At 40.7% G+C, this 16,720-nt stretch overlaps 1 long non-coding RNA gene and 1 pseudogene across 1 annotated transcript; one reads left to right on the forward strand and one right to left on the reverse strand.

Annotated features, from left to right (window-relative positions):
• Nucleotides 1-1,108: 1,108 nt before the first annotated feature.
• The window catches only part of LOC110498716 (ankyrin repeat and fibronectin type-III domain-containing protein 1-like), a 59,603-nt pseudogene continuing 43,991 nt past the window's right edge, over nt 1,109-16,720 (reverse strand).
• On the forward strand, nt 13,532-15,313 carry LOC149973624 (uncharacterized). The gene is made up of 2 exons (XR_016489533.1): nt 13,532-14,731; nt 14,936-15,313. It is a non-coding gene; the product is annotated as an uncharacterized LOC149973624 (long non-coding RNA).

Genomic DNA, 16,720 nt, shown 5'->3' on the forward strand with positions numbered 1-16,720 from the left:
TGGGCCAGACCCGGTCACCGGCGCCTCACTGCGGTGGCGATCTGCGTTCACCTGTTGGCGCGTCACGGCCTGCTGAAGGTGAACATGGACAGCTCCCCATGTCTCCTCTACGTGCCTGAACCAGTCGTCCACCGCAGGAACCTTGGTCTAATTCTGATGCCAAGGCGCCAGAACCGGCTGGTACCCCACTACGCATTGGAAGGGAGAGAGGTTAGTGGAGGAGTGGGAAAGTGAGTTCTGTGCCATCTCTGCCCAGGGCACGAACTCCGCCCACTCCCCCGGCCGGTCCTGGCAATAGGACCGCAGAAACCTGCCCATATCCTGGTTCACTCTCTCCACCGAACAAGGAGAAGGACCAACTTCGGTGGAAGTGGTGATACTGGATGTGGCTGGGGGTTATAGCATTTCTTTCACATGACCCATCAATTTATGACAAGTGTGTCTGGGTAAGCGTCATCTAATATTTATAAAATATTTTTATCTGGACACTTTCTGTTTACCTGGAATTTTTCCTTATTGTAGGCTACTACCACTTTTAGTCTTAATCTTGACTACACTATTCACTGTTTAGCACATGACCTCACATGTGAATCCTTAAAGAGATGAGGGCTGGTTTAAGAGGGTGTTAACAATGCTGAATGGATGTAGACAAAGGAGAGCTCTCCAGTAGGTACCAAAACATTCAAAGGCCCTTTTCTTAAAAGTGAGTTTTCAAGTTTATCAACTTTTAAAGCAGAATTACTTTCCCATTGTTCCTCAAAAATGCAGTATGTGATATACCATTTTGTAGATCTGAGTCTCTACTTTTATCCAATGTAAAAATAAACAATTTCAAATTTTGCTACATAAAACCAATTTGAGCCGGTCAGTCACAAATGCACTTTATGCAGTTGACTCCTGATCAGTGTACTTCAGATAAGTTTCACATAACTTTTTAATTACTTTTAATTGCTTTGGGTTTAGTGCACACTGTCACAACAGTCTCAAGCATTCATTTGGAGTCAACTGCACAAACCATTGTAAGTCACAATAGGCCAACTAACCTGAGGTCAACTGAATGTACATAGTTTAATAAATAACAGTAATGGGAAAAAATAAGGAAATCCTACTAGACAGAGCAGTACTGACCCAGCTCAAAGACCTGCAGAGGCAAGGTGAGAAAGCCTGATCAGAGGGAGTAGGGGTTGTTCTGGCCTGGGGCTGTACACACGTTGTCTGAGGGGGGCAGCAGTAGCAGGAAAGGACACCTTGTCCCCAAACTCCAACACTTCCTGGGCAGAGATACGGAATTCTTGTGCCTGGAAGAGGGGGACAGCATACTGAGTCAAACCTATGACATTATTGCCATGTAGTAGATGGATATACAGCATGGATGTAAGTAATGGATGGCTGGAAGGATTGTTAAAATGTATTACAACTTCAGTACAACTACAGATCTTTACTGTGGTCATCTTTGGGTGTTTCTGACATTTTATCATTTTTTGAAAGGCTCAGGATCTACAATGCTTATCCAGTGATAATAACCAATAGTTGATGGATGGATGGATGCTGACCTGGGTGACCTGTGGGTCATGAGGTCCTTGGTAGCACTGCGTAGGTCCTGTAGGAGGCGGTGTGGAGTGCTCTGGACATCCTGGTCCATCTCCAGAGACTCCTCCAAAGAACTGACACTCCTACCTGACACTCACACACACACACATGCACACGCACACGTGCACACGCACACACACACACACAAATGTATTACAGACAACAGCTAGTGTTTCAATAACAATACTGTAACATGAAGTTAATAAATTCACTAATAAACCCAGATATCCCGCTACTTCACCTAGACACATTACTGTTGTTTCGTATCTTGGTGTGACAAAGGATGTTGGGCAGCTTTTGAGGCACCAGGGCTCTGCTCTGGTCCATGGCGCTACACAGCTTCAGGTAACCCAGGTACAGGCCTGGGCAGAGGAGCTTCCTGCTCCGTCTGTGGAATGCCAGCTTCTCCTGAAATAATGACGGGAACCAGATGGGGAAGACATGAGACTGGGATTGCCTTTGATATTGTTTATTTTAATGTCATTTATTTAGATATTGTTGTTGCTTTGAGGATCGGGTTGCTCCAGTCTATGGTATTTGGGGGTTTTAAGTTCATATTAAATAATAACCATATAATGCATTTCATTTTTGTTCAATTATATAATTTGTTCATATTTGGAATCATAAACTATATTTATACTGTATCCAATACATCAATGGAGTTGATTGTGACCGCCAGAACTGAAGCTCCAGCCATTGTTTTTGGAATAAAAACCCCAAACCAACATGCAGCGCAAACAAAGCAACATCAGATTGCTGGTGTTAGGTTCACCAGAAACAAAAATGTACTCTAAGTCATATTCAGAGAGCATTGGTAGTGACAAGCTGAATGATTTTTTGATTTCTAGATTTTTTTGTGTTTGACATTTTACTGCATCGTTAGCAGCTAGGAGCTGCATTTCGCTGCAACATCTGAACTTTTATTTGATTAGCCTTTCTGGATATGTACAGTAGGGCCTATTGCAATGAGCAGCGCACTAACACAAGGTAACTATCTATCTCTTGTTAAACAATCAAACCATGGTAAAATCACACTCACAGCTGATCTCATTTGCCTCCATCATTGGCCACCGATTTACCGGTCCCTAAAGCAGATGCTCGGGGGAACTTTTAGTTTTGATTGCTGCCAATATTTTTCAAGACCTCTGATTGGTATTACCATCGGAACAAATTAATCTTGCCTTTTTAGCAGACTAAGGGCAATTTATCTATTTGACAATAATTCCGTACAGCTGAAATAAAGTATTTTTACTTGTTGGTTTACCATCTAAAGTACCAATTTACCCGACACCTCTTCGTTTCCAATTCATGTAATCCATTAATTAAAACTTGTCTTTAACCTTTTCACGTGTGAGTTCCAAATATCTCCAACGGTCACACCAGCGTGAGTTTATTTATGCACGTGATGTCAAAATGCATTCACTGTTCCCAAATGTCATTGTTAAGAAACAGGAGAGTTCCTCTACACTGTCCTCAAATCAAGGCACGCTGCCTGTTAATTATCTATAGACCATGTTTCAACTTGTCAATTTTTTATTATTTTCTAACAACAGTTTGAATTGAGGTGTGTTCCACCTCATTAATTCACATAAGAAGTAGCCCATTTCAAATCAAATCATATTTGTCACATACACATATTTAGCAGATGCTATTGCATGTGTAGCGAATTGTATGTTTGAGGCTTTACTGAGCTGGGGAAAAGCTTCACTCTTCAACGAGAGCCCAATCACTTCCTCAGTGTTTCCCCAGATCAAGAATGAAGACATTACACATCTCTAGTCAGAACCTGCCTTGTACAGACTTTTCCCCACAGCACATTTTCTCCCTGGCACCTGCATTGCCTTCATTTTTTTCCTTACAAATTGGACTTTGGACTTGTGTGCATTCCTATCACAGTAAGTGGCTTATTTTCTGTATATCGTGTTGTCGTATCTACTGTAGCACACAGTATGTATTTTTTTTATTTGACCTTTATTTAACTAGGCAAGTCTAAGAACAAATTCTTATTTACCATGGCGGCCTATCCCAGCCAAACCTTCCCTTTCCCCAAAAACAGAAGATGCTGAGACAATTATGAGCCTGTAGACCGCAGCACCACTCGGTAAAATAAAATACATAAAATGTATTTATTTTATTCATGTTTTCAAGTGCCAAATCATGCATTCTGATTCTAGCATAGATTGGTCTTACAGGCTCTTCCAGGATAACCAGAATGCATTGTAGGATGTCAACAAACATGGTGCCATACATAGCCAGCAAATAGCTTAGCATTAGCTCATCATAATCGGAGCTCTAAAAAGAGGCCCGAGATCCCAAGTTAGTATTCTGAGTTGGATGACCGCAAAAAAGAAAATCACAGTTGGAGCTAGTTTTTATCCGAGTTCCCAAGTTGGTATTCCGAGTTGAAAAAAAGAAAATCCCAGTTGGAGCTAGTTTTTATCCGAGTTCCCAGTTGTCTTGAACACACTGAAGTCAGAGATTTCCGAGTTCCCAGTTGTTTTGAACACGGCATCAGATTGTAACGTTGGTATGTTAGGGTTACCAGCTAAGACGCCCCTTTCCAGGGATTTTATTTTTATTTAGTGTATAAACTTCTCCTGTGTTTGCACCCCATTTATTGATAAATCCCCCATCATTTCCTGCATCATATGCCCCTACGATACCTTTCCCCATTTCTACCCCCATGGACTTTAACATCTCTACGGTAGGTGAGACGCTAACGTCCCACCAGGCCAACATCCGGTGAAACTGCAGAGCGCGTTCGTGGTAATTACACACACTAAACAAACGTTTATTCAGTCATGGTTGGTTTCATTGCAATCCTCTGGTTGTTACTAACACAACCATATGTGATGGTTCTTTTCCCGGGACGTATTGACCGAAAGAAACCGATTTGAAGACACCAATCAATGACCTCATTGCGCTCCAATGGTAGGACCGGTCTATCGTTGATTGACTTATTTTGGCCCAATGACCACTGATCATCTTGAAATCTAGCTTGGAAGATAGCCAATGAGCTGAGGTAAACGGCAATATGTAATGGTTATACGTTTGAAGACCAGCCTTTGTCGTAAACTCTGGCGTAAAAGAGGTTCATTAGCTATTACAAATCCTACTTGATGGAGCCACGAGTGTTACGCATAGCAGTACATAGTCAATAGCATTTTCAGCAAGTTTATATATTTAAATTATGGTGAATAAATCAGGAAAAGATAAAACAAAGTCTAGGTATACAGATTTAACACAACTTATAGAGGAAATCAATAGAGAAAGCGAGACCGAGTAAATAGTTACCCTGGTTATTTTTTAAAAATATATTTTTGGTGTGTGTTAGAATAGCATTAATGTATTTTGCATAGAGTTATTTCCTTCAAAATGTATCACTGTCCCAATTCAGCCACTTGGGTCCATTTGGGTACATTTGTGTGGGACACCTGGGTGACTTCATGCTTAATGTCATGTAGCTCGCTCATTTTTGAAGTTATCTGTCTAAAACTTTGCTCAGCTATTGCTGCCATCGTATGTCCTTCGTTCAAATCATCCGCAGCATCCTATCTGTATGTTTGGCTGTTCTTGGTCATTTGAAAGATGATGCAGCAACAATAAAAAACAGAAAACGTATGTTTATTTCCTTGTATTTACTTCTACCAGATCTATTGTGTTATATTCCCCTACATTCAATTCACATTTCCACAAAATTCATAGTGTTTCCTTTCAAATGATACCAAGAATATGCATATCCTTGCTTCTGGGCCTGAGCTACAGGCAGTTAGATTAGGGTATATCTTCAGGCGGAAATTGAGAAGAAGGGGGGGTACGCCAAAGAAGTTAATACCCCCCACAAACCCCCATAAAATGGTTTCATCCCTGTTTAGCTTTCACGCTACGGCTAGGCAGTAGGCTTGTATTTGGTGTGATGATCTCGGAGGTGATAAGATTTTATTTTCTTTGTGAAAAACTGTAAACGACTATGCTCCGGTTCTTGTATACACTGTAACAAGTACTTCGAAGATTTGTTATGTGCTGAAAAGTGGCTAAACTAAGTAAATACTTTCAGAAAATGGGCACAGCCATCTTTGATTTTGTTTGAGTTTTATAGTGAAAGGCATTCTGGGATTAGGGAGTTTTCGCCAAGTCAAACATAAACAAACATCGCTAAAGAATTTACACATCTCCTTTCTAAACAGTATTGCATTTCTCCCTTATGTTCACCAGAGATTTGGTACATTGTAAACACGTCTAGCTGTTAAATTGCTAACTTTTTGTCAGCCCAAACTGTTATTTAAACTGGTTTTGTCACATCTGCTTCACCTCTCTTGTGCTTGTCTCCAACTCCTCCAGGTTTTGGCCATTTTCCCCATTATCCCCTGTGCATTTATACATGTGTTTTCTATTTGTCTGTTGCCAGTTTGTCTTGTCTCATCAAGCCTACCAGCGTGTTATTCCGTACTTCTGCTCTCTTTAGTCCCTGTTTTCTAGTTCTTCCGGTTTTGAACATTCTGCCTATCCTGACCCTGAGCCTGCCTGCCGTTCTGTACCTTACGGACTCTGCCCTGGTTTACTGAGCTCTGCCTGCCCTTGACCTGTCGTTTGCCTGCCCCCTGTTTTGTAAATAAACTTCTGTGATTCGAACTGTCTGCATCTGGGTCTTATCCTGAGTTCTGATAGGTTTATGGAATGCGTTTAGCTGTGGATGTGTTACTTGTGATGTTTGGATGAGGAAGTTCGGATTTATCTTTTACAATAAAAGGTAAAATTGAGGAACAAAGTTGTGAAGCCCTTTATTTCCCATCAGAACAAAACACTGTTTAGATACTTTTCAGAAAACGATGCTGTGAAGATGCGTTTGTTGCATCATACGTTCTGTTGTTACTGTTCCAATCACATATTTGTGATCGTGCGCTACAAGGACCCCTCAACAGCAATCACAAATACGTGATCGTACACGTCAAAAGGTTAAAAAGTAAGTTGTCTTTAAAAATAATGGTAATGTCTTATCAAGATCTGGGGAGTTATATTATCTACTAATATTTTTTTCAATCAAATGTAGTCTAATAAATCTATTTCAAATAGCACATATTATATTATTTCGCCATTTGAGGTGAAACATTTAAATGAAATTACTATTTACATATTCTTATTGTACTTGAAGTATTTTTACATTCACCAGCCTTATGGTTTCCGATACACCTGTCAATATTTCCTTGAGGGCGGGAGTAGAGAATCTAGTTGCAGCTGTCTAGTAGCATAATCACTTGACACAGCAAGAGATCAACTGATATGCTGTTTTATTCTTGTGGGTTTTTGGTTCAAACACATTTGTTTTAACATTCAGGTCCAGCGTTGACCTGCAGGTGCACGTTAAATTCTGCTTGTCCGTTGCAATTGACCCAATATGTCTGAAAGACTCCAATCTTCAAATTACTCTCATTTAAATGAATGGCGTTTCAGGGAATTTGAGCATAAGAGATTACGGGAGCTGTTTTGCAGGCATGGGTCCATTGTCTATAGCATTTACATGTCTGCTGTGACTATGAGTCAACAGGACTAGCTTGATAGACTACTTAGATTCAAGTGACCAGTAGGTATGACAGGCAGGGAATTGCCATGTGTGTTTACAATGAAAATAATCACATGCAATATGGTTAAGGATAAATGTAGGGAACAGTTTAAACATTGCTATTTTGGTTTGGCATGAATGGAGCCTTATCCTCTATGTATGCTGAAATGCAGTTACTGTAAGTACTGGCAGGAAGCCAAATAGCTACAATTCATATTTTGTAGAGATTCAAACTCAGATTCAAACTCGATCCAAATTCAATCCAATTAGCTATTAAAAATGATTCAATTTTAGTCCCTGGGGATTATGCAATGCTTATGGAAAAAGGTGTCAGTGTCGCTACAGTGTTAAGTTACAAACACCAGTGATTGTAATGGGTTGGGACCGACATGGAGGGTGATGAGCAGCATGTCCAAAGCCGTGGGCTCCTTTGGGGACGATATTAGACTTGCGTTGGAGCTGGAGCTTACAAGGCTGGGTCCACTTGGGACATGCGTTCATGTCCCTCAGCAACACCAGCAGGGCATTGCAATACTTATCTTTGATTGGCTCAAAATAAACTTGACCCAGCTCCTGAGTTCCCAGCATGCCCTGCAAAAACATCCCCCAAAAGACACTTTCAAAGACACATCATCTTTGATGGTTTTGACCAGAATCTGATGGTTCCAATTAATATTTGATGGTTCTGACCAATTTTAATCCATATTTAATGGTGTTGGCTAAGAGTTGCTTGTTTCGATGAATATTGGATGATTTTGACCACGTTATCAGTCGTAACCAGTCACAAACAACCATGGGTGTTTCTAAGGTGTTATTAAGGTGCTATGTCATGTTTATAACAGTATTGACGTGTAAGGAAGAACCTGGAGCTGGGAGATGGCCTGCAGCATCTTGAGGCGTGTCTGGAGGGTGCATGTGCAGAAGGACTGGGAGGGGCTGAGACACTGCTGCAGCCACGGAATCTCCTCCCATAGGTAGGACACCTGGGGATGGAGGATACACAATCACTTTATTTTACGCTACAGAAATGACCAGTTATTAGAATGTAAAGGGTAAAATGGTAATCGCACAGTAATAACTTATACTTGTTTATTTCTCCAGGACTCATTAAATCAAGCACCAGTTTATTAAGCCAACTCAACACAGACTACTATTTGGCCGTAGCCCACGCCAAATAAAATAAGGATACCCATATAAAACAACCGTGACCATCTCTTATTAAGACCAGACGTAAGAAAGAGAACAATGGCTAAACATGGTCTTAAATTTGCGATGCTCCACCCCCCGCCACTCCACCAACCACCAGGATGCCCGGCACAAGAACATTCCAGGCATTCCCGTGGTTGGCAGATAGCAGGTTGACTGGCATGTCGAACCCCGCGAACACTGGGTGGTGGTAAGTACAACACAACCAACGAACAGCATAACACGTAACACACAGCTGTCTGTGCGGGTCTCAATACATACAGGTGTAAAGGGAGACTAGAAAAGTGGTTATGAACCGTTTCAAGCTTTTGACAAATTTGCTGTTGGGCTGGAAGAGGTGGCGCAGGCTTTTGGATACAGTGTTTCCTCACATGTGGAGGGGCTTGCACTGCTCTGGAAGGACGAGATATTCAAGACAATGATTCATAGAATTACAAAGCCAAAGACACAGTAAGAATGTACAGTAAGAATCTATTTTCCTCTGTGCATCACTGTTAGGAATGGGATCCTGTGTCCCACAATTTAGGTGTTTGTAGTGTGGTGGAATGTGTTGTTCTATTCAGGTTAAGTTGACACAGTCACTCACACTTTGCTGCAGATTATAGGGCCATAGGGAACCAGTCATTCTCAGTGCATTCCCAAAGGGGGGCTGGATGTGTGAGTGTGTGTTTTTTGGGTTTTATTATCCTTGTGGGGCCCAGAAGTGGGACATTTCAGAATTAAAAGGCTATTTTAGGCTTAGGGGTTAGGGTTAGGTTTAAGGGTTAGGAGTTAGGTTTAGGGTTATTGGGTTTGGGGTTAAGGTTGGCATTAGGATTAAGGCTAGGATTAGGGTTAGGCTCAGGCCATTTAAGTCAATAAATGCCCTATTCAGGAGAAATTAAATCATTTTCTTTTCATGAGACGAGTCGAGGTGGAATAACACGAAAACGAGCTGCAGCTCAACTCGCCCCCCCACTAAACCCCCCCTTTTCTTACCGCCCTGACACTGAGTAAGACAGACAGGTATAGCCGTCCGCTGGGGTGCCAGTGTTAGTCAGGGCCCCTTTCACAGTTTAATTAATAGTGTTTGGAGAAGGGGTGCCGGCAGGGCGGGGGGTGGGAGGGTGGTAGCAGACAGCGGTCCTGGAGGCCTGTAGAGGAACCGGGCTGCAGCCAGTCAGTGCTAATTTATACCCCTTAAACTAGCATCAAGCCTCCGTCTCTACAAGAACAACAAACATGACCCGATACAGACGATCTTGGCTACCGTGCATGAACTTGTGCTGCGTACTCTGGAAAAGCCTGGCCAGGGGACTGAATGCTGACTATTATATAGACTATTACTGATGACTATATGTCATGTTGCATTATATCATTATGCTATATGTGTATATAGTATACATTGCTACCCCTCTGACTACTATACATGACGTTACATTATGTCATTACACTATGTATATAGTATAATTATACACAGTATACTATATATATATGCACATACTGTACAACTACTACAATTACTATGGCATATGATATATACAGTATCATTGCACTATATAAACTATATAGTATAATTATACATAGTACACTATATGTACAGTATATGCATATATTATCTCCGACCATTACACTATTGGGCTGAGCTGACTGACTGACTGTTTGGTTGTGAAACTGGATTCACAACCAACAGTGAAAATCTTCTGTGTGATCTGGCCTTGACATTCATGGAGCCAATTTACTGTAAGTGGTATTTTAGAAAGAAATGCAAACCTGGGAGCCAGCTAATGGTGAAGCATTGAACAATATCCCCAAGAGGGCCTTGGCATTTTATATGCTCCTACTCCAAGTGAATGACCCATTATTCATTTTGGGAGAACGGCTGTCTCATGAAAAGATGGTGGCTCATTTCAGTGTGGCACACAATATGACTCATATTTCCCCTAACCAGATTAATATAGCCCCAGTCTAACCTTAACATCGAGCAGGATTCAGAACGGTCTGATCCAATATCAGTGTTGAGGTGAAAGAGAAGAGAAGATAGGGAGAATGTTTATACCGTGGTACACACAGTGAAGGTGTGCCTCTTTAATGTGTCCCAGTAGCTGGTGTAGCGCCTCCCTCTGGCCCCACTGGCGAGGTGCGCAACCATTAATCTCCCTCCAACCTGCCGATACATACATTTTTTAATATAATTATGAACTTTATCAAACAAAACATACATGTATTGTGTAACATGAAGTCCTATGAGTGTCATCTGATGAAGATCATCAAAGGTTAGTGATTCATTTTATCTCTATTTGTGCTTTTTGTGACTCCTCTCTTTGGCTGGAAAAATGGCTGCATTTTTCTGTGAGTTGGTGGTGACCTAACATAATCGTTTGTGGTGCTTTCGCTGTAAAGCCGATTTGAAATCGGACACTGTGGTGGGATGAACAACAAGATTACCTTTAAAATGGTATAAGATACATGTACAGTGCCTTGCGAAAGTATTCGGCCCCCTTCAACTTTGCGACCTTTTGCCACATTTCAGGCTTCAAACATAAAGCTGTATTTTTTTGTGAAGAATCAACAACAAGTGGGACACAATCATGAAGTGGAACGACATTTATTGGATATTTCAAACTTTTTTAACAATTCAAAAACTGAAAAATTGGGCGTGCAAAATTATTCAGCCCCTTTACTTTCAGTGCAGCAAACTCTCTCCAGAAGTTCAGTGAGGATCTCTGAATGATCCAATGTTGACCTAAATGACTAATGATGATAAATACAATCCACCTGTGTGTAATCAAGTCTCCGTATAAATGCACCTGCACTGTGATAGTCTCAGAGGTCCGTTAAAAGCGCAGAGAGCATCATGAAGAACAAGGAACACACCAGGCAGGTCCGAGATACTGTTGTGAAGAAGTTTAAAGCCGGATTTGGATACAAAAAGATTTACCAAGCTTTAAACATCCCAAGGAGCACTGTGCAAGCGATAATATTGAAATGGAAGGAGTATCAGACCACTGCAAATCTACCAAGACCTGGCCGTCCCTCTAAACTTTCAGCTCATACAAGGAGAAGACTGATCAGAGATGCAGCCAAGAGGCCCATGATCACTCTGGATGAACTGCAGAGATCTACAGCTGAGGTGGGAGACTCTGTCCATAGGACAACAATCAGTCGTATATTGCACAAATCTGGCCTTTATGGAAGAGTGGCAAGAAGAAAGCCATTTCTTAAAGATATCCATAAAAAGTGTTGTTTAAAGTTTGCCACAAGCCACCTGGGAGACACACCAAACATGTGGAAGAAGGTGCTCTGGTCAGATGAAACCAAAATTGAACTTTTTGGCAACAATGCAAAACGTTATGTTTGGCGTAAAAGCAACACAGCTGAACACACCATCCCCACTGTCAAACATGGTGGTGGCAGCATCATGGTTTGGGCCTGCTTTTCTTCAGCAGGAACAGGGAAGATGGTTAAAATTGATGGGAAGATGGATGGAGCCAAATACAGGACCATTCTGGAAGAAAACCTGATGGAGTCTGCAAAAGACCTGAGACTGGGACGGAGATTTGTCTTCCAACAAGACAATGATCCAAAACATAAAGCAAAATCTACAATGGAATGGTTCAAAAATAAACATATCCAGGTGTTAGAATGGCCAAGTCAAAGTCCAGACCTGAATCCAATCAAGAATCTGTGGAAAGAACTGAAAACTGCTGTTCACAAATGCTCTCCATCCAACCTCACTGAGCTCGAGCTGTTTTGCAAGGAGGAATGGGAAAAAAATGTCAGTCTCTCGATGTGCAAAACTGATAGAGACATACCCCAAGCGACTTACAGCTGTAATCGCAGCAAAAGGTGGCGCTACAAAGTATTAACTTAAGGGGGCTGAATAATTTTGCACGCCCAATTTTTCAGTTTTTGATTTGTTAAAAAAGTTTGAAATATCCAATAAATGTCGTTCCACTTCATGATTGTGTCCCACTTGTTGTTGATTCTTCACAAAAAAATACAGTTTTATATATTCATGTTTGAAGCCTGAAATGTGGCAAAAGGTCGCAAAGTTCAAGGGGGCCGAATACTTTCGCAAGGCACTGTATGTTTGAGGAATTTTAAATATGAGATTTCTGTTGTTTTGAATTTGGCACCCTGCACTTTCACTGGCTGATGTCATATTGATCCCGTTAACGGGATTGCAGCCCCAATATGTTTTTAAGACTAAAAGTGGTAGTAGCCTACAATAAGGAAAAATTAGACTTCATGCATTTTATTCCAAAATATATTTATAGAACAAAAGATGTATCTGAAAACAAAACTCCTATTTAATGTCGCTATCAACCACCCTCCATTTTTTGAGTTTCTGTTCGGCTACAACCAATAATGTTTAGTCTTTATTTCCAACACAAAGGAAGTCTTAGTGGACACCTACAAAGAAGGACTGTGTGATCATGGCATCTCAGGTAAGCAGCACTGGGCGTTCTTCCATCCAACTTTTACATAGCTAGTAGTTAGCTCCTACGATTCAGTGTCGGTTCATAACATTGTACTATAATACATAGATACATACATACCGTAGAATGATTAATCATGCAATTATTATTCTCAAGTTAACCAAAAGCATTTAGCTACGAATGCCTGTTCTCACCATTTTCAGTTGAATGAATCTAACTTTCTTTCATGGCATGTTTCATAGTCGATATATAATCATATTTCATGACAGTGTAACGGTTAGCTTTTTTTTACAGAAGGATGAAAGAACACAATATGTCTGTCAGGGAATGATATTCTGATATGTCAGATGAAGAGTTAGACCAGAAAGTCAGAGCCATTAAGGCAAGGATGCCCCATGGGGGCTTTAGAATGTTCAAAGGAAGTCTCCAAACAATGGGCCATCATGTACAATGGCGAAGAGTCTTTGCTTCATGTAGCTGGTGCTGGTATCATTGTCAGAATGATCCAGCTTCGTTGCATTGTTCTGCAAAAAACGTTCCTTAGTTATCTTTGTTTTCTGTATTATTTTGGTTAGGTCAGGGTGTAACATGGGGGATTTATGTGTTTTTGTGGTCTAGGGGTTTTGTATATTTATGGGGTGTTTTTTACTCTAGGTGATTATGTAAGTTTATGGTTGCCTAGATTGGTTCTCAATTAGAGGCAGGTGTTTATCGTTGTCTCTGATTGGGAACCATATTTAGGCAGCCATGTTTTCTGCACCAGATAGGACTGTTTTGGGTTTTGCCACGTTTGTTATTTTGTATAGTGTTCATGTTATCGTCTTTTATTAAACATTTTGGTCCTCCTCTCCTTCGACGGAAGAAAACCGTTACACTCGTCCACATTGATAAAAATCATAAATTGATAAGGTAGTAAGATGTGTAATGTCTCCATCAAATCTAAGTAGTTTTAACTTTTTTATTCTTACTTATTCCAAGGAAAATTTTCAATGACATGAAATCGGAGTTGTTCTTCACAACTGGTAATGCATAAATAATGAAGCAGATTAAACATTTCACCTTGAATTCCATTGTTTTTATCAAGATAAATAAAAATACAATTATTTTGTATGCATTTTGCATATGTCCCATCACGTAATAAACAACCACAATATCAGTCTGGTGTTAAGCTTTCTGGGCTGTATTGACGTATCCTGAAAATGACATCTGCTGCTTTAGATTGAACGGTCATATCTCAGTTATTGTTTTCATATCTACAAAAAATAAGCTATTTTCTTTACTTTCAGAGTGCGAGCTGATCAAGGGGTCGAACATGTAGATGTTGCCAGATGTTCCCTGTCCGAGGAACAGGCCGTGGAAGATTTATTGCTGGCAGAAGTGTCCACATTAAACTGTTCTGTGTTCTTTTTCCTCTCTTTCTCTCTGCCTGTCTTGTTGTACATGGAACCTGACTCACATGCACAGTCTGGAGGAAGAAGGATACCTTGACTTGTCAAATTCTATCCACCTCTCCTGTGCGGGATATGTGTTCAGATCTGTGGGCAGGTCGGCAGCATTCAACAGAGTTGGAATAATCACCCGATAAGTACTGAGGCGAACCTGACGCCTCACCAGCTGTGGCATATCGGAATGCTCCAAACACCTGTATATATATATATTTGCCTTAGCACTACACAGCTGATTCAAATGATCAAGTCATCATCAAGCTTCAAGTGGTACGTATGTCTAATAATGACATTATCTTCTATTGTTTGTCCTCATGTGTCTGTTTTTCAGCAAACAGTACTCTTTGGCCACTTAGTGTAGACACCAGGTGAGACCACACACAACTGTCTCTCTCCTTCACTTCATCCCTCTCCCAATTCTTCCAAAATACTCTAGGTTATATCAGCTGTGTCGGTGAACCCCTCCCGCATCTGATCTGGCTGACACAGAGGGCACAGCATGATCATAGGTGAGAGGTCAGGTCAACAGGAAGTATTATTAAAGAGATGCTTTACATTGAAATACAGATAGAGATGTAGTAGTCCCAGAGTTAATGATCCAAGGTCAGTTTTGAGTTTCACTTCCTGATGATTATGATGACTCACCGCGTTAGAATAAAAAAACAATGCTTAATCATGCTCTCTCTCTCTATCCATCTGTCTCTCATCTGCAGGTATGTTTTGATGTGAGTGAGGAAGCCAGTCCCGTCATCACCACCTCACCCGCTCTTAAGATAACCTTCGGGCCAACTGGGGGCTGGTTAGGAGACACCGCTAGAGACACTGCAAATGTGATGAACTGAGAGAATATTAGGGTAGCACTGTAATTCATGAATTATATGCTGTCTGCCTCTGTTTTACCTCTTTCCCTTTCCGTCTTCTACACCTCTCTCCCCACCTTGTCTTTCTTACTCGATTTATAATGCACACCATATGTGCATTCAAGTACAGATTGAACTTGTATTTATAATATAACATTACAATTTTCATAATTATTATGTATTTATAACACTTGGATAATGAACCTCTTTCAAGAAAGCGTTTCAAATTCTCCACTGGTTAAGTATCTTGTTGAAATACTATCCTGTGTCCTCAGATTAATGCAGATGAAGGGAGTTGGATGTGCATAGTTTTTCTTCTTCTTCTGGATATGTGAATTACAAAGCATCCTTTACTTAAATCATGTTTCTAGTCTATTGCATAGTTACAATGTGTAATGATTGATGTCCCAGGAGCAGGAGTGGTAAACACTGTATATTTGTAATGCAGACACAGCATAATTCAAAGAATGGAGTTTGATACACCTGGTATTGGATATGACTGAAAAAGATTGTCTCAGAGATTTATACCTGAACCACACCTTTATTTGTCAAGGAAGAGTACATGATCAGTGAATATATTCAATGTATAGGCTACAATGTGGGAGTCTCATGCGTGATAATAACTACAGAACATGTATATAGGACTTAGGTCCTTGGCACAAAGTTATTATATTCTACTCTATCCATAGGCTTCATTAATGCCATTCAGACTTGAAGTTGACACAACAATTATGATAGCTGAGGTTCATAGGTTCTGAACTAATATTCATACCAAACATTTAGGGTCCATACACAGATCGGCTACATACTGTAGCTAGCTACACATCCATAGGGATAGTTATTTTTATCCTCCACTACACAGTAAGCAAGTAAATAGTTAGCTAGCTATGTTACTTCAGCTGCATTGCAAGGCAAGCTTACACAATTGTACATTCAATTTGCAGTAAATGCTTTAGCTTGCTAGATTCTTTACATCCACTGTTTCACAAGACGACAGCTTGCTGGTTTACTGGTTCTATGGAGTCCCTAAAACATTAAACAACATGAATTACAAATTCATTCTCCTAACACTAGCTAGCTAATTGTAGCTAGTCAGATCTTGCTAAATAGCGATTTTAGTAAAATAACTAGGACAAAAAAATAAGCACAAACATTTCTCTACATTAACTAACATATTCCTCTCAATTGTACATTTTTTTGCTTGACTTATGATGTTATAACTTACATTTGGTTACACTGTTATGTTGTGTCAGCCATCTTTGCTGAAGAAAGTCACCAGGGACCGGTGGCTCGCATCAAAATTCGTCATTGGAACCACTCGATAAGATTGGTCTTATAAAAACCTTGGGACCCAAATGCATAATGGGTGCTCTAGCTCCCCCTTGTGGTTGTCTGGAGCAATGAAGCCGTGATGCTGGGTACCTCTAAGTCCCTCTGTGTAAGCTCACAACTTTTAAAGGAGGAACCACTATGTTATCCAGAGCGTTGGTGACTGCGACTGTGCTGTCAGATTCTCCCCTCGTAAATTCAAAACGTGTCCCTCTCGGAGCGTTCAGAGCGCACACCAGACGCTCTGGCAGATGAATAGGGTTGATCCGAACGTTGTGACTTCACAGCGGCCATCAAGCACCCAAGCTA

Source organism: Oncorhynchus mykiss, chromosome 20 (assembly GCF_057628025.1).
Source record: "Oncorhynchus mykiss isolate SJ-2025 chromosome 20, ASM5762802v1, whole genome shotgun sequence".
NCBI classification, from domain to species: Eukaryota; Metazoa; Chordata; class Actinopteri; order Salmoniformes; family Salmonidae; genus Oncorhynchus; species Oncorhynchus mykiss.